Genomic DNA, 22,058 nt, shown 5'->3' with positions numbered 1-22,058 from the left:
AATTGTATAATTGTAAGTGGTTAAAATGAGAAATTTTATATTGTAAATATATTAACACAATACAAAAATAAAAAAGAAAGAAATAGAATGAGTTTCAGAAATGTGATGCAAGTGACAATTTTTTTGTCATTTCAAGCAATGTGACTTGAATATAGAAATCTAACTAACCTTTCCTAGTTAAAATTTTGAACGGCCAAATGCATATGAACATAAGAAAAAATCTTCAACAGCAATGGAAATGAAGGGAGCTAAACATTATTCCTACTCTTTGAAGAATTTCTACCAAAGTTGGGGGGAGATAGAAGGAAATCACCAGGAGCTAATTCATAATTAACATTTCTACGAATTTATCTAGTTCCTAAAAGGTGCCCATGAAGATCAACATCCACTAACCCTATGGGTTCAGAGTAGCCTGTGGGGCTGATGGGAAATCCTCACTGGAACCATTTCAAGACATTTGAAATAAACAGGTTAAGAAGAAAAAGGGAAAGTGCCAGGGCAATAAAACCCTGAAACTCAGGGGGCTCTTTGGACTTCCCCTTAACTGGGAGAAAGACAAAAATAATCCTGGATAAATCATTTGTCCAAGGAAGCTGAAGAGAAAATGTGATGTTGAAAGCTGGTCTTAGTATAATGCCTTAACCAATCATGGTAAAAGACAGGAGCATGTAAGATGTGTTCTCACTGGTCCTGCCTCAGTCCCAGATCTCTCTTCAGGAAACTATATTTCCCTCAAGAAGCCAGCTCACTAAACTATTAAATGAATGACACAAACCAATGCCATAGCCTTTCTGCTGTGGCAGCCGTTGAAGAGCAGCAGCCATAGATCTTTGCTATCCCTTGGACATAGGCCTCAACAAAGGCTATAAGGTGACCAAGAATGTGAGCAAGCCAAGGCAGCACTGCTGCTGTGAGTGCCTCATCACACATACCAAATTCATGAAGGACAACATCCAAGAGATGCATGGTCACACCCTGTATGAGCAGTGCACCATGGAGTTGTCCAAAGTCTCCAAGGACAATCAGGCCCTCGAGTTCATAAAGAAAAGGGTGAAGACACATATTCACCCCAAGAGAAAGAGAGATGCTAAGCAACATCCTGGCTAACATGAGGATAGTGGCTGCCAAGAAATACTAGGCCCCCACTCCCTGTGCATAAAACCTAAACAGGAAAAAATATACCACAGATTTTGCAAGAAAATCCTAATTGTACCCAGCTCATGAGTGAAGGAATCCAAAAAGAAATCAATAAAATAAATTTGAGGAAAATACTTGAAGAAAAAATATTCACTAAATGGGAGATTAATTCACTAAAGAAATAATCTTTAAATGAGAAATTTAGAATTTATATACATAAATCTCCACATTTAAAAGTTGATATTTTAAGTATAAATAATCTATAAGGCAAATGTTAATTAAGTTTGATAAGTTTAGTAATGAAAAATAAACATCCACCACCAGGAATAAATATTGACACCTTACATTTAAAGTGGTATATCTCTGTGGTTGAAATATTAAAAATCTCAATGAAATGAATAATGAAACCAACATTAGTCTAAGAAAAAAATTAGAAATCTTGAACAGTGCAATACCATAGAACAGATTGTTACTCTTACGTGCCGATACCTATTCTTCTCTTCTTCCCAATTTTTTGGCCAGGCACATGGCCTCCTGGAATAAATATAAATCTTTGCCTCCTTGGAAGCTAGGTATTTTATATGACACAGTTCTGGAAAACGAGATGAATGTAGGAGGGGCTGGAAAGTAAATGTGATGGCTAGGGTAAATGCAGCCATTTGGGATAATTAGGTAGAAGCCAACCATTGAGAATGATATAGCAACGAAATAGAGAGCCTTGTTCCCAGTCTCTTTGAGCTACAGGACACTCAAACTTCTACATGGGGGAGAAATAAATTTATGTCCTGCTTAAGCAACTGCTTTCTGGGATTTCTGTCACAGGAGGTCAACTATAATCTTAGTTTAAAATGTTCATGTCAGGAATAGAGCATTTTAAATTTCTACTTTTGTGGAAGCCATGGAAGTGTGTTGCTCAGATCCCCTTCAAGAGAACCTCCTATGAGAAGCATAGTTAGAGAACAGCCTGCATGTTCTCCACCTTTTCCGTACTAGTATGTTCCTGCTGAGGCCATGCTACCCCCTGGCTACTCCCAGCCAAAGGCTGCGCACAGTGAGGATATGAGAATCTATACCACTTCTAACTGATGCAGGATTCAAAAGCTTTGCTCAGCAACTCCATATTGACCTGGCTGCAACTTTTCTCAGAGCTGCATGATGGTTTGGGTTGGCAGAAGAATGAATCAACAAAATAAAAGTTAGATCAATAGAATTTATGCAATATGAAGAAGGGAAGGAAAAAAGAATTAAGAAAAATGAACATAGCCACAGATAAATGTGGGAAAGCAATTAGTACATCAATATATGCAGAATGGGAGTACCAAAAGGAGAGGAGAGAAAAGGACATAAAAAATTTATGAAGAAATAATGACTGTAAATTTCATAAATTTGATGAAAAACATCACTACACTTATCCAAGGAGACCAACAAACCAAAAGGATAACTGCAAAGAGATCCATACCCAGACACATCATACTCAAAATGTTGAAAGTCAAAGAAAAAGAAAAAAATCTTGAAAGCAGCAAGAGAAAATTCATTGTCTACAAGAGACCACAGTAAAAACTAATAGCTGGCTGCTCATCAGAAACAATGAAGGCCAACCAGCAATGGGACAGCATATTCAAAATACTGAAAGAAAAACCAGTTAAGCAAGATTTTTTTATCTAACAAAGTTATTTTTTTAATGAAGGTTATTATGCTAACTGAAAAAGCCCAGACACAAAAGGTCACATATTGGACAATTCCATATTTATGAATTATCCAGAGTAGGTAAATTCATAGAGACAGAATGCAGATTGATGGTTGCCAGGGGCTGAAAGGAGGGGAGGGAATGGGGAGAAACTGCTTAATGGGTATAGGATTTTATTTTGGGGATGATGAAAATGTTTTGGAACTAGATACAAGTGGTGGTTGTACACCATTGTGATTATACCACATAACACTGAATAGCTCTTTTAAAATGGTAAATTTTGTTATATGAATTTCACTTCAAAAAAAACAAATAAAAGATGGTAAAATGCATTTCCAGATAACAAAAACTAAGAATTCATTACTGAAAGACTGACCTCATAAGAATTAATTAATAAGGAAGTTCTTCAGGCTGAAAAGAAATGACACCAAACATTAATTCAAATCCATGTGAAAAAAAATGAAGAATTCCAGTAAAGCAGTAAGCAGAATGCAGAACATATAGAAAGCTTCATATGTACTTGTCAATTGAATGAATTTCATTTTCTTAGACACTTTGCTCTATGTTTCTGGTGAAGACAGCGTTTTATTTGCAATGGGGACTAAATATGGCAACAGAAGAACAAAGAGATGTGAAATTCTTCCTTCAGGAGCTAATTTTCTTACTTCTGGATGGATGCATTTGTCATCAAGAATATCTCGAGACCTTCCATGGCTTTATGTTACATAACCTCAGGCCTCTCATTGGTACTCATGGATACCAAACATATTAACCAGTATACCAGTTTTGAAATACTTTCCAATGTATGGTTCCTTATTATGTTTCTTCATGCCTCATACCCTTTCTCCATTGTAGCTTTATTGAAATAGGAAAGGCAGAGGAAAAGATGGAAGAAGAAAACTCTCCTCCCCCTTGGAAGCCTGGGAAAAAAGAAGAAAGAGCATGGATATAGGGAGGTAGATAGTTAAATGCACGCTCAGAATTCCCTGCAATCTAGGGCACTTATGTGGAGTTGTGGAGAGGCAGTGAATTAAGAGGGAGACTGCCATGACCAAGCTGAAGAAGGACTTCTAAGTAGCCTTCAGTTCCCACAGAACAGACCCTGGGTAGGGAGCGATAGGACCTTTCCAGGAGGGACGGTGACCCCACAGGCTGAAGGTATATAGAAGCCAGGCAGCATTTACAGCATAAGATGGAGACTCAGAGAGGTCTACAGAACCAGCAAGAGCCAAGAGGCAGCCAGTTGACAGGGAGAGGCTCTTGGGCCACAGTCAAGCTGTAAAGAATACCACAAATCCATCAGTCACAGAATGCCCAGAGAAAAAAGAGCAAGCTGAACCAGATTTGGTGGACACCAGCAAACACCCAACCAAGGAGAATCACGGGGCACTCCTTCCTTCCAAAGCTATATAGATCTTCCTCCATATCTCAGACACACCTTAAGAGAGGGCAGGGTTATAAGGAGGAATCTGAATAACTCAAAGGAACAATTTGCTGAATGGATTAAGTTTTGAGCCAGATTGCATTAAAACTAGCTTTTCCCCCACCATCCCATCAATCAAATAGAACTCACAAAGCATATCAGAACAAATTTACAAAATAAAGAAACTATATTTTTAAACACATTTCAATGTAGTATGGGTAATTCTGTTACCTTGATGCATATGAAATTATTGAATACATAAAGCTAAGGAGACAATAAAATATGGTGTATGTATGACTTGAATGTGAGGAGGTAAATGACTTTTGGACAATGTCAAATTTCTCTACAGAATTTATAATCACAAAATTTAATGGAAGAAGATCACTGGCATTGGGCAAAATTCATCTTTAGTGTTTTGGACATCCTGTCAAAAACAGCAAACAGCATTTGCTGAGTACTTATACAAGGTACTGTAGGTACTCTATTAAGTAAAACATGCTTGCAAGGTGTCAAATCCCAGAAAAGAATCTAACATATAGAAGGAATTTCTGACCCAGGGGCCCTGCAGTTTATCTCACAGAAACCCAATGCGCCATAAAATACGGGTTGAAGGCTGTTTTAGAAATTCCAGTCACGGTAGCGCCTCAACCCCCAAAAGGCGGATAAAGCAAGATCAGATATGTCCATAAGATGAACGACCATAGGCATGCAGAAAAGGCCTGCTCCCTCCAGATAGCTAGTATAGCTGCACTTCAAAGAAGAGTAGTGTCTCATAACCCTAGCAACCAATTAGCTCAAATGTTGATAAGCCATCACCCAATCAAGGCACAGGACACCACCCAGCAGACACCCTTCCCTCCCAACATGGTTTTTTTCTTTAAAAAATGCAGCTCTCAGATAGAGGACAGGAGCCATTTTTTTTCTTTTCACTGGCTCCCACCTGCTTTTCATCTAATAAATCTTAAACTTTCTATTTAAAACTGACTCGCTGCATTGTGTGGATTCTTGACTGACTCCGAACCAACACAAGGCACTTAGTTCTTGGCCTCACCTTACCTTCCAATGCCAGTCTTCTGTGGTGCTTGGAGCTTTATGTACCCCAGAAAAACATGTTTTGAAAGTTAATCCATTCCTGTGGGTGTGAACCCATTGTAAGTAGGACCTTTTGATGAGTTGACTTCAGTTAAGGTGTGATGCATCTCAATCAGGATGGGTCTTAATACTGTTACTGGAGTCCTTTACAAGTGGAGTGAAATTTGGACAGATGGAGAGAAAGCCACAGGGAGCAGCCAGAAGCTGAAATTCAATGGAACATGAAAGAGAATGGAGAGGCCTGGAGTGGCTGACATGTGACAGAGTAGCACTGACATGTGACAGAGGCAGCACGGACTACGGATCACCAGCAGCCAGCCCTGGAACATCAGTCTTCAGGAAGAAAGCATCAACTTGATGACCCCTTGATTTGGACTTCCTTTTAGCTTCAAAACCGTAAGCTAATAAATTTCCATCATTTAACCCAATCCATTTCATAGTATTTGCTTGAGCAGCCAAAGAAACAAAAACATCTACCTACAAAAATCTGCTTTCAAGAAGGTTCTGGTGTCTGTCATACATACCTTAGTGTAAATTAAATTAATATGCTAATTCTCCAGGGAAAAAAAAGTATCCAAGAAGGTCCCTCCCAACTCAGGGTAAGAAGGTTATCCAGCAATTTCTGCAACTAACTTTCCCATTTTGGTTAAAGGCAACACAAGCTACTTTTTTTTTTCTAAAAATGGAACTGTGGCAATAAATTTTGATTCCTACCTCTTTCTCAACGTCTAGGTATGATTTATCAATAAGTTCTTTTGATTTAGTCTCGGCAAAACCTCCTAAATCTCATCTCTTCTACTTCTGCAACATGTTAAAACAGTAAGTTTTAAATGACAACCTTTTTTTCATAGCTCAGAGGCTATTTTAGGGTCTTGTGCTTAAGGTTTTTCATTATGAGTATTACCTGCCACTGAAGAACATAAGAATATAATTCTTATTTGAGCCCTGCAGTTGTTTTTTCTTTAATAAACTTTTTATTTTGAAATAATTTCAAACTTACAGAACAGATGCAAAAGTAATTTTTAAAAAACTTATACAGGGAATTCCTACATACCACCTCACCCAGCTACCCAGATTCACCAACTTTTAACATTTTGCCACATTTTCCATATCACTCTGCCTGTCTGTTCATCTGTTATCTATCTAACTGTCTAGCTATTTATCTATACATTTATTTTCTAAAGATTTGAGAGTAGGTTGTATACATAAGGCTTCTTGAACACTTCCATATACTTTTCCTAAGAACAGGGATATTCACTTATGCAACCACCTGAAGTAGAGTTATCAAGTTCAGGAAATTTTACTCCGATAAAAAGTTAAAGTCATCATTCCAACTTTTCCATATTTCCCAATGTCCTTTTGGGCATTTTCTTCTCCATTATTAGGTCCACTCCAGGATCATGTATTGTATTTAGTTGTTACTGTCTCTTTAGTTTCTCTCTCTCTCTCTCTCTCTCTGTCTCTCAATCTCTCTCTCTCCATTTTAAATTGTAGAAACATAAATACAAGATGGACTTTCCCTTCTCAACTACACCCAAGCTTACATTTCAGAGAAATTAATCACATTAATGGTGTTGTGCCACCCTCACCACCATCCATTTATAGTTACATTTTTAAAATTTCAGTAATAAGTTACTGAGTTACTATAACATACCCAGTACTAAGAATATAGCAGTTAATAAGATAAAGTTCTTGCTTTATCTTACTAACTTATAGTCTACTTAGCTTATATTCTACTTAGGGGAGACAGAAATTAAAACATAAACAAGCGAATAAACAAAATAAAATAATGATAAATGCTATTAAGAAAACACAATGAAGGTCAGAGAGGCCAAGATGATCTGCTCTGAATCCAGTGATCAAAGAAGACCTTGAAGAATGTGACGTTTCAGCTGAGACCTGAATGATGAGAAGGACCCGATCATATCAATATCTAGGTGTTCCAGTTTGCTAATGCTGTCGTCAGGCAAAATACCAGAAATGGACTGGCTTTTATAAAGGGGGTTTATTTGGCTACAAATTTACAGTTATGAAAGTAATGAAAATGTCTGAATTAAGGAATCAACATGAGTATACCTTCACCATAGGAAGGGCAGTGGCATCCAGAAAACCTCTGTTAGCTGGGAAGGCATGTGACCGGCATCTGCCGATCCTGGGTTGTGTTCCAGCTCCTCTATCAGCTCCTGTGCATTCCTCAGGATGTTGCTCTTGGGGTCTTTTGTCCTCTCTTAGCTTCTCCAGAGCATCAGCAAAAGTTTGCTTTCAACGGCCATCTCCAAAATGTCTCCCTTGGCTGCAGCAGTGAGCTCCTTCTGTCAGTGTGCTCTTATAGGACTCCAGTGATTTAATTACAACCCACACTGAATGGGTGGGGCCACACCTCCATGGAAACAACCTAATCCAAAGATTCCAATCTAATCAACACGAATATATCTGCCTCCCACAAGATTGCGATAAAGAACATAGTATTTGGGGATACTTAATACATCCAAATTGGCACATCAAGGTAAGAGCATTTAATAGCATGTTCAAGGTTCCTGAGGCAGGGATAAACTTGATCTGTTCAAAAATGGGGGAAAAGCTAGTGTGGCTGAAACATAGTGAATAACAGAGTGTAGCACAAGATAATGGCAGACACAGGCAGAAGTTATATTATGAAGGGTTCTTGTAAAGGACAGAAAGGAAGTTGGATTTTATTCCATTAGATGGTTTTAACAAGGAAGTTAATGCCTTAGATTTTTTTTTTCAGGATTTTATATTCATTTATTTACTTACTCATCCAGTCCTTTTAGTCACACCACTTTTTTTTTTTAATTCAGTTTTATTGAGATATATTCACATACCATACAGTCATCCATGGTGTACAATCAACTGTTCACAGTACCATCACATAACTGCATTCATCGCCCCCATCTATTTTTTTTTTTTTGCAGGGTTTGTTTTATCGTGTGTTTTTTTTTTATCATCATTTTATTGAGATATATTCACATACCACGCAGTCATACAAAACAAATTGTACTTTCGATTGTTTACAGTACCATTACATAGTTGTACATTCATCACCTAAATCAATCCCTGACACCTTCATTAGCACACACACAAAAATAACAAGAATAATAATTAGAGTGAAAAAGAGCAATTGAAGTAAAAAAGAACACTGGGTACCTTTGTCTGTTTGTTTCCTTCCCCTACTTTTCTACACATCCATCCATAAACTAGACAAAGTGGAGTTTGGTCCTTATGGCTTTCCCAATCCCATTGTCACCCCTCATAAGCTACATTTTTATACAACTGTCTTCGAGATTCATGGGTTCTGGGTTGTAGTTTGATAGTTTCAGGTATCCACCACCAGCTACCCCAATTCTTTAGAACCTAAAAAGGGTTGTCTAAAGTGTGCGTAAGAGTGCCCACCAGAGTGATCTGTCGGCTCGTTTTGGAATCTCTCTGCCACTGAAGCTTATTTCATTTCCTTTCACATCCCCCTTTTGGTCAAGAAGATGTTCTCTGTCCCATGATGCCGGGTCTACATTCCTCCCCGGGAGTCATATTCCACGTTGCCAGGGAGATTCACTCCCCTGGGTGTCTGATCCCACGTAGGGGGGAGGGCAGTGATTTCACCTTTCAAGTTGGCTTACCCAGAGAGAGAGGGCCACATCTGAGCAACAAAGAGGCATTCAGGAGGAGACTCTTAGGCACAAATATAGGGAGGCCTAGCCTCTCCTTTGCAGCAACCGTCTTCCCAAGGGTAAAACTTATGGTAGAGGGCTCAACCCATCCAACCACCAGTCCCCTATGTCTGTGGTCATGTTAGCAACCATGGAGGTGGGGTAGGCGAATACCCCTGCATTCTCCACAGGCTCCTCAAGGGGGCACTACATCTTTTTTTTTTTCCTTGTTTTTCTTTTCTTTTTTTTTTTTTTTTAACTTTCCCTTCTTTTTTAAATCAACTGTATGAAAAAAAAAGTTAAAAAGAAAACAAACATACAATAAAAGAACATTTCAAAGAGACCATAACAAGGGAGTAAGAAAAAGACAACTAACCTAAGATAACTGCTTAACTTCCAACATGTTCCTACTTTACCCCAAGAAAGTTACATAATATAGCAACATTTCTGTGAACTTGTTCCTACTATATCCATCAGAAATTAACAGACCATAGTCATTTCTGGGCATCCCCAGAACGTTAAATAGCTTATCTGTTCTTCTTGGATTATTGTTCCCCCTTCCTTAATTGCTCTCTACTGCTAGTTCCCCTACATTCTACATTATAAACCATTTGTTTTACATTTTTCAAAGTTCACATTAGTGGTAGCATATAATATTTCTCTTTTTGTGCCTGGCTGATTTCGCTCAGCATTATGTCTTCAAGGTTCATCCATGTTGTCATATGTTTCACGAGATCGTTCCTTCTTACTGCCGCGTAGTATTCCATCGTTGTATATACCACATTTTATTTATCCACTCATCTGTTGAAGGACATTTGGGTTGTTTCCATCTCTTGGCAATTGTGAATAATGCTGCTATGAACATTGGCGTGCACATATCTGTTCGTGTCACTGCTTTCCGATCTTCCGGGTATATACCGAGAAGTGCAATCGCTGGATCGAATGGTAGCTCTATATCTAGTTTTCTAAGGAACTGCCAGACTGACTTCCAGAGTGGCTGAACCATTATACAGTCCCACCAACAATGAATAAGAGTTCCAATCTCTCCACATCCCCTCCAGCATTTGTAGTTTCCTGTTTGTTTAATGGCAGCCATTCTAACCGGTGTTAGATGGTATCTACTTGTGGTCCTAATTTGCATCTCTCTAATAGCTAGTGAAGCTGAACATTTTTTCATGTGTTTCTTGGCCATTTGTATTTCCTCTTCAGAGAACTGTCTTTTCATATCTTTTGCCCATTTTATAATTGGGCTGTCTGTACTATTGTCATTGAGTTGTAGGATTTCTTTGTATATGCAAGATATCAGTCTTTTGTCAGATACATGGTTTCCAAAAATTTTTTCCCATTGAGTTGGCTGCCTCTTTACCTTTTTGAGAAATTCCTTTGAGGTGCAGAAACTTCTAAGCTTGAGGAGTTCCCATTTATCTATTTTCTCTTTTGTTGCTTGTGCTTTGGGTGTAAAGTCTAGGAAGTGGCCGCCTAATACAAGGTCTTGAAGATGTTTTCCTACATTATCTTCTAGGAGTTTTATGGTACTTTCTTTTTTTTTTTTTTTTTTTTTTTTTTTTTTTTTTTTTTTTTTTAATCATCATTTTATTGAGATATATTCACATACCACGCAGTCATACAAAACAAATTGTACTTTCGATTGTTTACAGTACCATTACATAGTTGTACATTCATCACCTAAATCAATCCCTGACACCTTCATTAGCACACACACAAAAATAACAAGAATAATAATTAGAGTGAAAAAGAGCAATTGAAGTAAAAAAGAACACTAGGTACCTTTGTCTGTTTGTTTGCTTCCCCTACTTTTCTACACATCGATCCATAAACTAGACAAAGTGGAGTTTGGTCCTTATGGCATTCCCATCCCACTGTCACCCCTCATAAGCTACATTTTTATACAACTGTCTTCGAGATTCATGGGTTCTGGGTTGTAGTTTAATAGTTTCAGGTATCCACCACCAGCTACCCCAATTCTTTAGAACCTAAAAAAGGTTGTCTAAAGTGTGCGTAAGAGTGCCCACCAGAGTGATCTCTCGGCTCGTTTTGGAATCTCTCTGCCACTGAAGCTTATTTCATTTCCTTTCACATCCCCCTTTTGGTCAAGAAGATGTTCTCCATCCCACGATGCCGGGTCTACATTCCTCCCCGGGAGTCATATTCCACGTTGCCAGGGAGATTCACTTCCCTGGGTGTCTGATCCCACGTAGGGGGGAGGGCAGTGATTTCACCTTTCAAGTTGGCTTAGCCAGAGAGAGAGGGCCACATCTGAGCAACAAAGAGGCATTCAGGAGGAGACTCTTAGGCACAAATACAGGGAGGCCTAGCCTCTCCTTTGCAGCAACCGTCTTCCCAAGGGTAAAACTTATGGTAGAGGGCTCAACCCATCAAACCACCAGTCCCCTATGTCTGTGGTCATGTTAGCAACCATGGAGGTGGGGTAGGCGAATACCCCTGCATTCTCCACAGGCTCCTCAAGGGGGCACTACATCGTTTTTTTGTTTTTTTTTTTTCCTTGTTTGTCTTTTTTCTTTTTTTTTTTTTTTTTAACTTTCCCTTCTTTTTTCAAATCAACTGTATGAAAAAAAAAGTTAAAAAGAAAACAAACATACAATAAAAGAACATTTCAAAGAGACCATAGCAAGGGAGTAAGAAAAAGACAACTAACCTAAGATAACTGCTTAACTTCCAACATGTTCCTACTTTACCCCAAGAAAGTTACATACTATAGCAACATTTCAGTGAACTTGTTCCTACTACATCCATCAGAAATTAACAGACCATAGTCATTTCTGGGCATCCCCAGAACGTTAAATAGCTTATCTGTTCTTCTTGGATTATTGTTCCCCCTTCCTTAATTGCTCTCTACTGCTAGTTCCCCTACATTCTACATTATAAACCATTTGTTTTACATTTTTCAAAGTTCACATTAGTGGTAGCATATAATATTTCTCTTTTGTGCCTGGCTTATTTCGCTCAGCATTATGTCTTCAAGGTTCATCCATGTTGTCATATGTTTCACCAGATCGTTCCTTCTTACTGCCGCGTAGTATTCCATCGTGTGTATATACCACATTTTATTTATCCACTCATCTGTTGATGGACATTTGGGGTTGTTTCCATCTCTTGGCAATTGTGAATAATGCTGCTATGAACATTGGCGTGCAGATATCTGTTCGTGTCACTGCTTTCCGATCTTCCGGGTATATCCCGAGAAGTGCAATCGCTGGATCGAATGGTAGCTCTATCTCTAGTTTTCTAAGGAACTGCCAGACTGACTTCCAGAGTGGCTGAACCATTATACAGTCCCACCAACAATGAATAAGAGTTCCAATTTCTCCACATCCCCTCCAGCATTTGTAGTTTCCTGTTTGTTTAATGGCAGCCATTCTAACCGGTGTTAGATGGTATCTCATTGTGGTCTTAATTTGCATCTCTCTAATAGCTAGTGAAGCTGAACATTTTTTCATGTGTTTCTTGGCCATTTGTATTTCCTCTTCAGAAAACTGTCTTTTCATATCTTTTGCCCATTTTATAATTGGGCTGTCTGTACTATTGTCATTGAGTTGTAGGATTTCTTTGTATATGCAAGATATCAGTCTTTTGTCAGATACATGGTTTCCAAAAATTTTTTCCCATTGAGTTGGCTGCCTCTTTACCTTTTTGAGAAATTCCTTTGAGGTGCAGAAACTTCTAAGCTTGAGGAGTTCCCATTTATCTATTTTCTCTTTGTTGCTTGTGCTTTGGGTGTAAAGTCTAGGAAGTGGCCTCCTAATACAAGGTCTTGAAGATGTTTTCCTACATTATCTTCTAGGAGTTTTATGGTACTTTCTTTTATATTGAGATCTTTGGTCCATTTTGAGTTAATTTTTGTGTAGGGGGTGAGGTAGGGGTCCTCTTTCATTCTTTTGGATATGGATATCCAACTCTCCCAGCCCCATTTGTTGAAAAGACCATTATGGCTCAGTTCGGTGACTTTGGGGGCCTTATCAAAGATCAGTCGGCCATAGATCTGAGGGTCTATCTCTGAATTCTCAATTCGATTCCATTGATCTATATGTCTATCTTTGTGCCAGTACCATGCTGTTTTGGCAACTGTGGCTTTATAATAAGCTTCAAAGTCAGGGAGTGTAAGTCCTCCCACTTCGTTTTTCTTTTTTAAAGTGTCTTTAGCAATTCGAGGCATCTTCCCTTTCCAAATAAATTTGATAACTAGCTTTTCCAAGTCTGCAAAGTAGGTTGTTGGAATTTTGATTGGGATTGCATTGAATCTGTAGATGAGTTTGGGTAGAATTGACATCTTAATGACATTTAGTCTTCCTATCCATGAACATGGAATATTTTTCCATCTTTTAAGGTCCCCTTCTATTTCTTTTAGTAGAGTTATGTAGTTTTCTTTGTATAGGTCTTTTACATCTTTGGTTAAGTTTATTCCTAGGTACTTGATTTTTTTAGTTGCTATTGAAAATGGTATCTTTTTCTTGAGTGTCTCTTCAGTTTGTTCATTTCTAGCATATAGAAACATTACTGACTTATGTGCATTAATCTTGTATCCCGCTACTTTGCTAAATTTGTTTATTAGCTCTAGTAGCTGTATCGTCGATTTCTCAGGGTTTTCTAGATATAAGATCATATCATCTGAAACAATGACAGTTTTACTTCTTCTTTTCCAATTTGGATGCCTTTTATTTCTTTGCCTTGCCGGATTGCCCTGGCTAGCACTTCCAGCACAATGTTGAATAACAGTGGTGACAGCGGGCATCCTTGTCTTGTTCCTGATCTTAGAGGGAAGGCTTTCAGTCTCTCACCATTGAGTACTATGCTGGCTGTGGGTTTTTCATATATGCTCTTTATCATGTTGAGGAAGTTTCCTTCAATTCCTACCTTTTGAAGTGTTTTTATCAAAAACGGATGTTGGATTTTGTCAAATGCTTTTTCAGCATCTATTGAGATGATCAATTGATTTTTCCCTTTCGAGTTTTTAATGTGTTGTAATACAATGATTGTTTTTCTGATGTTGAACCATCCTTGCATGCCTGGAATGAACCCCACTTGGTCATGGTGTATGATTTTTTTAATGTGTCTTTGGATTCGATTTGCAAGTATTTTGTTGAGGATTTTTGCATCTATATTCATTAGGGAGATTGGCCGGTAGTTTTCCTTTTTTGTAGCATCTTTGCCTGGTTTTGGTATTAGATTGATGTTAGCTTCATAAAATGAGTTAGGTAGTCTTCCATTTTTTTCAATGTTTTGAAAGAGTTTGAGTAAGATTGGTGTCAGTTCTTTCTGGAAAGTTTGGTAGAATTCCCCTGTGAAGCCATCTGGCCCTGGGCATTTATTTGTGGGAAGATTTTTGATGACTGATTGGATCTCTTTGCTTGTGATGGGTTGGTTGAGTTCTTCTATTTCTTCTCTGGTCAGTCTAGGTTGTTCATATGTTTCCAGGAAATTGTCCATTTCTTCTACATTATCCAGTTTGTTGCCATACAGTTGTTCATAATATCCTCTTATAATTTTTTTAATTTCTTCAGGATCTGCAGTTATGTCACCTTTTTCATTCATTATTTTGTTTATATGGGTCTTCTCTCTTTTTGATTTTGTCAGTCTAGCTAGGGGCTTGTCAATCTTGTTGATCTTCTCAAAGAACCAACTTTTGGTGATATTTATCCTCTCTATTGTTTTTTTGTTCTCTGTGTCATTTATTTCTGCTTTAATCCTTGTTGTTTCTTTTCTTGTACTTGGTTTAGGATTGGTTTGCTGTTCATTTTCTAGCTTCTTCAGTTGATCCATTAGTTCTTTGATTTTGGCTCTTTCTTCCTTTGTAATATATGCGTTTAGTGCTATAAATTTCCCCCTTAGCACTGCTTTTGCTGCATCCCATAGGTTTTGGTATGTTGTGTTCTCATTTTCATTTGTCTCTATATATTTAGCAATTTCTCTTGCCATTTCTTCTTTAACCCACTGATTGTTTAGGAGTGTGTTGTTTAACCTCCAGGTATTTGTGAATTTTCTAAGTCTCTGGTGGTTATTGACTTCTAATTGTATTCCATTGTGGTCAGAGAATGTGCTTTGAATAATTTCAATCTTTTTAAATTTATTGAGGCTTGTTTTATGTCCCAGCATATGATCTATTCTGGAGAAAGTTCCATGAGCACTAGAAAAGTATGTGTATCCTGGTGATTTGGGATGTAATGTCCTGTATATGTCTGTTAAATCTAATTCATTTATCAGATTGTTTAGGTTTTCAATTTCCTTATTGGTCTTCTGTCTGGTTGATCTATCTATAGGAGAGAGTGATGTGTTGAAGTCTCCCACAATTATTGTGGAAACATCAATTGCTTCCTTTAGTTTTTCCAGTGTTTCTCTCATGTATTTGGTGGCACCTTGATTGGGTGCATAGACATTTACGATTGTTATTTCTTCTTGCTGAATTGCCCCTTTTATTAGTATGTAGTGGCCTTCTTTGTCTCTCAAAACATCCCTGCATTTGAAGTCTATTTTATCTGAGATTAATATTGCTACACCTGCTTTCTTTTGGCTGTAGCTTGCATGAAATATTTTTTTCCATCCTTTCACTTTCAGTTTCTTTGTGTCCCTGTGTCTAAGATGAGTCTCTTGTATGCAACATATTGATGGTTCATTTTTTTGATCCATTCTGCGAATCTGTATCTTTTAATTGGGGAGTTTAATCCATTTACATTCAATGTTAAAACCGTGAAGGCATTTCTTGAATCGGCCATCTTATCCTTTGGTTTATGTTTGCCATATTTTTCCCTCTCTCTATTAATATCCTTTATTGTACCCATACCGAATCTCTTTAGTACTGAACCTTTCTCCAAGTCTCTCTGTCCTGTCTTTGTTTCTCTGTCTGTAGGGCTCCCTTGAGTATCTCCAGTAGGGCAGGTCTCTTGTTAGCAAATTCTCTCAGCATTTGTTTGTCTGTGAAAAATTTAAGCTCTCCCTCAAATTTGAAGGAGAGCTTTGCTGGATAAAGTATTCTTGGCTGGAAATTTTTCTCACTCAGAAGTTTAAATATATCGTGCCACTGCCTTCTTGCCTCCATGGTGGCTGCTGAGTAGTCACTACTTAGTCTTATGCTGTTTCCTTTGTATGTGGTGAATTGCTTTTCTCTTGCTGCTTTCAGAACTTGCTCCTTCTCTTCTGTGTTTGACAGTGTGATCAGAATATGTCTCGGAGTGGGTTTATTTGGATTTATTCTATTTGGAGTTCGCTGAGCATTTATGATTTGTGTATTTATGTTGTTTAGAAGATTTGGGAAGTTTTCCCCAACAATTTCTTTGAATACTCTTCCTAGACCTTTACCCTTTTCTTCCCCTTCTGGGACACCAATGAGTCTTATATTCGGACGTTTCATATTATCTATCATATCCCTGAGGTCCATTTCGATTTTTTCAATTTTTTTCCCCATTCTTTCTTTTATGCTTTCATTTTCCATTCTGTCATCTTCCAGGTCACTGATTCGTTATTCAACTTCCTCTAGACTTGTACTATGAGTGTCCAGAATCTTTTTAATTTGGTCAACAGTTTCTTTAATTTCCATAAGATCATCCATTTTTTTATTTAGTCTTGCAATGTCTTCTTTATGCTCCTCTAGAGTCTTCTTGATTTCCTTCATATCCCATACTATGGTCTCATTGTTCATCTTTAGTTCTTTGAGTAGCTGCTCTAGGTGCTGTGTCTCTTCTGGTCTTTTGATTTGGGTGCTTGGGCTTGGGTTATCCAAATCGTCTGGTTTTTTCATATGCTTTATAATTTTCTGTTGTTTTTGGCCTCGTGGCATTTGCTGAACTTGATAGGGTTCTTTTAGGGTTTGTAGACCTATTGAAGTCCTTATCTCTAATTTATCAGATCTACAGCTTTGTGGAGTACACTTTCTCTAACCAACCAGCAGGTGGCGTCCACGAGCCCCCTGTTCTCCACGAGCCAGTTCTCCCCTGCTTAGCCTTTTTGGTGAGTGGGGGAGTGAGTCTTGTGGGGCCCAATTGGTGTACCAAGCTTGTGTGTGTAGTTGGTGTTGCCTGCCCTGTATGTGGGGCGTGTTTCTGGGCAGTCGGGGAGGGGGGGTGGCCCTAACAATCAAATATCCCTGATGATCCTAGAGTTTTAAAGGTGCTGCAATAGTCTAATCCTTCAGTTCAGTCCTGCCACAGTTTGTCTCTGCCACTGACCCACAAGTCTTTGGTATTGGTGTATGGCTCCTAAGACTTGCAAGTGGGCTCCTCTTCCAGGCTGTGCACCCCGGGTCCTCTGTTGAGGGATGACTGTACTATGTCACAGGTGAGTGCCGTCACCCCAGGGCAGTTCTGGGCTGCTGGGCTCTGTAGGGAGGCTCCCAGTCTGCTGAAATGATGGCTGAATGGGGCTTTGTTAATTCACACTGCTCCACCTTCCCAGCTCTGGGACAATCAGCTGAGGTTGCAGGGAAGGCTAATGTCCACGCCCAGTTTTGTGGTGTGTGCCTGTTATTTGAAGCACTTCCGTCACACTGGGTTGTCTGGGGCAGCTCTGGGCTATGGGGCTGGCGATGGGCAGGAGTGTTTCCTGTCCACCAGGATGGTGGCTGTGAGCGGACACCCCCCTTTCTTGGGAAGTTGTGGTGTTTAGTGAATTTTCTCAGCCAGTGGATTATTGCCTTTTGTCTCAGAGCTCTCTTAGTTCTGCTCTTGACTTGACATGCCCAAATTGCAATTCTTTGAAGCTTTCTATATTGGGCTTCTTAGAGTAATTGTTTTAGAAAAAGAAAAAAGGATTAAAAAAAAAAAAAAAAAGGGCCCTCCTCAGAGATCTAATGGGTTATTGAAATGCTAATAGACAAAGCAACCAGGGCCATTAAGGAAAGGTCCACAGGGCAGAGAGATCAGCTTTTCTTCGGGATTTGCATATGCGCCTCAAGGCCTGAGCTCCGCCCTTCCCCTTTCTGTGTTCACCAGAACTCCAAAAATCCTCTGCTTTTATTTTGGAGTTTTTCGTGTTATTTTTTTTTTTTTTCTATGCCTGTCTCCTCTCTGCTGGGCTGGCAGCTCTCAGATTCTCTGGTGTCTGGTCTCAGTCTATCTATGGTTGGAGTCTGGATCAGTAGAATGAGTTTCCGATAAGAGCAACCACTGCAGTTCTCCCTTCTCCTTCCCGGAGCTGACAGCCCCTCCTCCCCCGGGACTGAGCCTGGCAGGGAGGGGCGCGGGTCCCCTGGCCGCAAAAACTTACAGATTTCGCTGATCTCAGCAGTTCGACATTTTCATGAGTGTTGTATGAAGTATGCCCAAAGACAGATTGCTCTGTGGTGTCCAGTCCACACAGTTCCTGGCTTTTTACCTACTTTCCTGGAGGAGTAACTAAAACTTACAGCTCACCAGTCCTCCATCTTGCCCCGCCTCCAATGCCTTAGATTTTAAATTATCACTTAGGTTGCTCCATGGAGAATCAACTAGATGGTCAAGAATGGATGCAAGTATTATAAGGGACTTACTGAAGATGGCAGCATAGAGAGGATTAGAAGCTAGTTAGTCCCCCTGGAACAACCAATAAACAACCAGGAACAACTAGTAAATAATCTGGAATAACTGCTGGGGGACAAACGTGACTGTCCACATATCATACACCAGCCCAGATTGGGAGGAATGCCCAAGATCAGAGCATAAAATCTGTAAGTAAAAACTGCAGACCTGAGCTGGGAGCCCCTCCCCGACAGCAGCCCAAACTGTGCTAGAGAGCAGCATTCTCTGAACAAGCAAATATACCTCAGCCCATCTCCAACTGAAGTTTTAATTAACAAACATTGACTGCTCAATGGAAGCTATGAATCCCCAACTAGCAGACAGGGGCTTTTGGTGATGACTGACCTTGGACAGCTGGAGGACCTCTCTGGGAGGGAGGGGGAGCCCAGAGGACCAGGTGCTGTCTCTGGCCAATGGGTGAAACTGAGGGTGGCTGCAGACTAGCTCTGAAGGGGGGCTTTCTGTCCCTTTTTCGGCTCAGTGGAGAAAGCCTCAGCCATTTTCAGTTCTCAGCTCTCTGACCCAGACAAGGGTGGAGATACCAAAGGCAGAGAGACTATTCAAATGCAAATGATATCTCCCCAGGGGGTATATTTTCCCTAAGAGGAAAGAGGTGGTGCCAAGCTCCACTACCCACCTTCCATTCAGAACCAGACCCCAGAGCCTGGGGGAAAACAGCCATGGGCCACACCTCCTTACAACAGTCTGGAGTGACAGGCTGACAAGCGCCATATGCTGGGCAGAAAAGCACAGTGGCTTGAGGCCTCACAGGGTGTATCAATCTTCTAAGACTTGATATTACTTCCTCCTTCTCGGAACCGAGCCTGTTCTGGTCTAGGAAAACCTGATTGGGGTAACCAAGGAAACCAGATGCCTAGACAACAGAAAACTACAACCTACACTAAGAAAACGAAGTTATAGCCCAAAGGAACAAACTTACACTTCAACTGAGATAAAGGAATTGAAACAACTAATGCTAAATCAATTCAAAAAGATTAGAGAAGATAGGCAAAAGAGATGAAGTGTATAATGAAAACACTGGGCGTACATAAGGTAGAAATCGAAAGTTTGAAAAAACAACTGGCAGAATCTATGGAAATGAAAGGCACAACACAAGAGATGAAAGACACAATGGATACATACAACAGCAGATCTCAAGAGGCAGAAGAAAACACTCGGGAACTGGAGAACAAGACACCTGAAAGCCTACACACAAAAGAACAGATAGAGAAAAGAATGGAAAAATATGAGCAACATCTCAGGGAATTGAATGACAACACAAAATGCAGACTGTACATGTCATGGGTGTCCTAGAAGGAGAAGAGAAGGGAAAAGGGGCAGAAGCAACAACAGAGGAAATAATCAATGAAAATTACCCATCTCTTATGAAAGACATAAAATTACAGATCCAAGAGGTACAGTGTACCCCAAACAGAATAGATCTGAACAGGCCTATGCCAAGACACTTAATAATCAGATTATGAAATATCAAAGACAAAGAGAATCCTGAAAGCAGCAAGAGAAAAGCGATCCATCACATACAAAAGAAGCTTGATAAGACTATGTGCAGATTTCTCAATAGAAACCATGGAGGCAAGAAGGAAGTGGGGTGATATATTTAAGATACTGAAAGAGAAAAACCACCAACCAAGAATCCTATATCTGGCAAAACTGTCCTTCAATTATGAGGGAGAGCTTAAAATATTCTCTGACAAACAGACTATGACAGAGTTTGTGAACAAGATACCTGCTCTACGGGAAACACTAAAGAAAGCACTGCAGACAGAAAGGAAAAGACAGGAGTGAGAGGCTTGGAACACAGTTTTGGGAGATAGTAACACAGCAATGTAAGTACACTGAACAAAGACGACTGTGAGTATAGTGAAAGAAGAAGGTTAGGAGCAGGTAGGACACCAGAAGGAAAGAGGAAAGTAGACTGGAACTATATAACCCTGAAATCTAGGGTGCTCAATGATTGTGGTAAAAGGTACAAATATGTTTTTACATGAGGTAGAACAAATGAATATCACATTGCAAGGTGTTAAAAATAGGGTGGTAGGAGGCAGGGCAAGATGGCGGCATAGAGAGGAGTGGAAGCTAAGTAGTCCCCCTGGAACAACTACAAAAAACCAGAAACAACTAGTAAATAATCCAGAATAACTGCAGGGGGACAAACGAGACCATCCACTCATCATACACCAACCTGAATTGGGAGGAATGCCCGAGAACACAGCATAAAATCTGTAAGTAAAACCTGCAGATCCAAGTCGTGAGACCCCCTCCCCCACAGCCCGAGCTGCAAAGCCTCCTGGTGCCAGAGAGAAGCTCTCTCCCAGCAAGCGAATATAGCTCAGCTGAACTCCAACTTGGGTTTTAAGTAGCGAGTGTGAACTGCTCACTACAGGTATGCATCCCCCAAAAACAGAGGCTTTGGGTGACGACTGTCCTTGGAGAGCCAGAGGGTCGCCTTGGACTGGGTCTGAAGGGGACTATCTGTTTCTTTTTCGGCTCAGTGGAGAAAGCCCCAGTCATATTCAGTTTCCAGGGCTGTGACTTGGGGAAGGGTGGAGACAGCACAAGCAGAGAGTGAGACCATTGAAATGCTAATGACCTCCACCTGGGGGCTCTGTCTTCTCTAGGAGGAAAGGGGTGTGGCCCTTTCCATTCAGAACCAGACCCCAGAGCCTGGGGGAACACGGCCATACCTCCTCACATCAGGCAAGAATTATAGGCTAACAGGCATCACCTGCTGGGCAGAAAAGCACAGTGACCTGAGGCATCAAAGGGTGGAGCAATTTTCTAAGACACACCCTCAGGGAAACCAGATACTGAATATTTCTTCCCTCTGGGACCTGAGCCTGTTCTGGTCTGGGAAAACATGATTTGGATAACCAAAGAAACCATGCCTAGACAACAGAAAATTACAACCTACACTAAGAAAAACAAAGTTATGGCCCAGTCAAAGGAACAAATGTACACTTCAACTGAGATACAGGAATTTAAACTAATGCTAAATCAAATCAAAAAGTTTAGAGAAGATATTGCAAAAGAGATAGAGGCTGTAAAGGAAGCACTGAGCATGTATACGGCAGAAATCAAAAGTTCAAAAAAACAACCAGTAGAATATATGGAAATGACAGGCACAACACAAGAGATGAAAGACACAATGGAAACATACAACAGCAGATCTCAACAGGCAGAAGAAAACATTCGGGAACTGGAGAACAAAACACCTGAAAGCCTACACGCAAAGGAGCAGATGGAGAAAAGAATGAAAAAATATGAACAACGTCTCTGGGAACTCAAGGATGAAACAAAGTACAATAATGTACATATCATTGATGTCCCAGAAGGAGAAGAGAAGGGGAAGGGGGCAGAAGCAATAATAGAGGAAATAATTAATGAAAATTTCCCATCTCTTATGAAAGACATAAAATTACAGATCCAAGAAGTGCAGTGTACTCCAAACAGAAGAGATATGAATAGGCCTACGCCAAGACACTTAATAATCAGATTATCAAACGTCAAAG

At 39.8% G+C, this 22,058-nt stretch overlaps 1 protein-coding gene and 1 pseudogene across 1 annotated transcript in view; one reads left to right on the top strand and one right to left on the bottom strand.

The window, feature by feature from the left end:
• LOC119521670 (zinc finger protein 569) overlaps window positions 1-22,058 on the bottom strand; it is a 90,565-nt gene that overhangs the window by 31,762 nt on the left and 36,745 nt on the right. The window lies entirely within an intron of this gene.
• On the top strand, window positions 649-1,138 carry LOC119521806 (annotated as a pseudogene).

This window comes from Choloepus didactylus, chromosome 27 (genome assembly GCF_015220235.1).
Source record: "Choloepus didactylus isolate mChoDid1 chromosome 27, mChoDid1.pri, whole genome shotgun sequence".
NCBI classification, from domain to species: Eukaryota; Metazoa; Chordata; class Mammalia; order Pilosa; family Megalonychidae; genus Choloepus; species Choloepus didactylus.
Note: the sequence above shows the minus strand (reverse complement) of the source record. Positions and strands in the feature narration are given on the sequence as shown.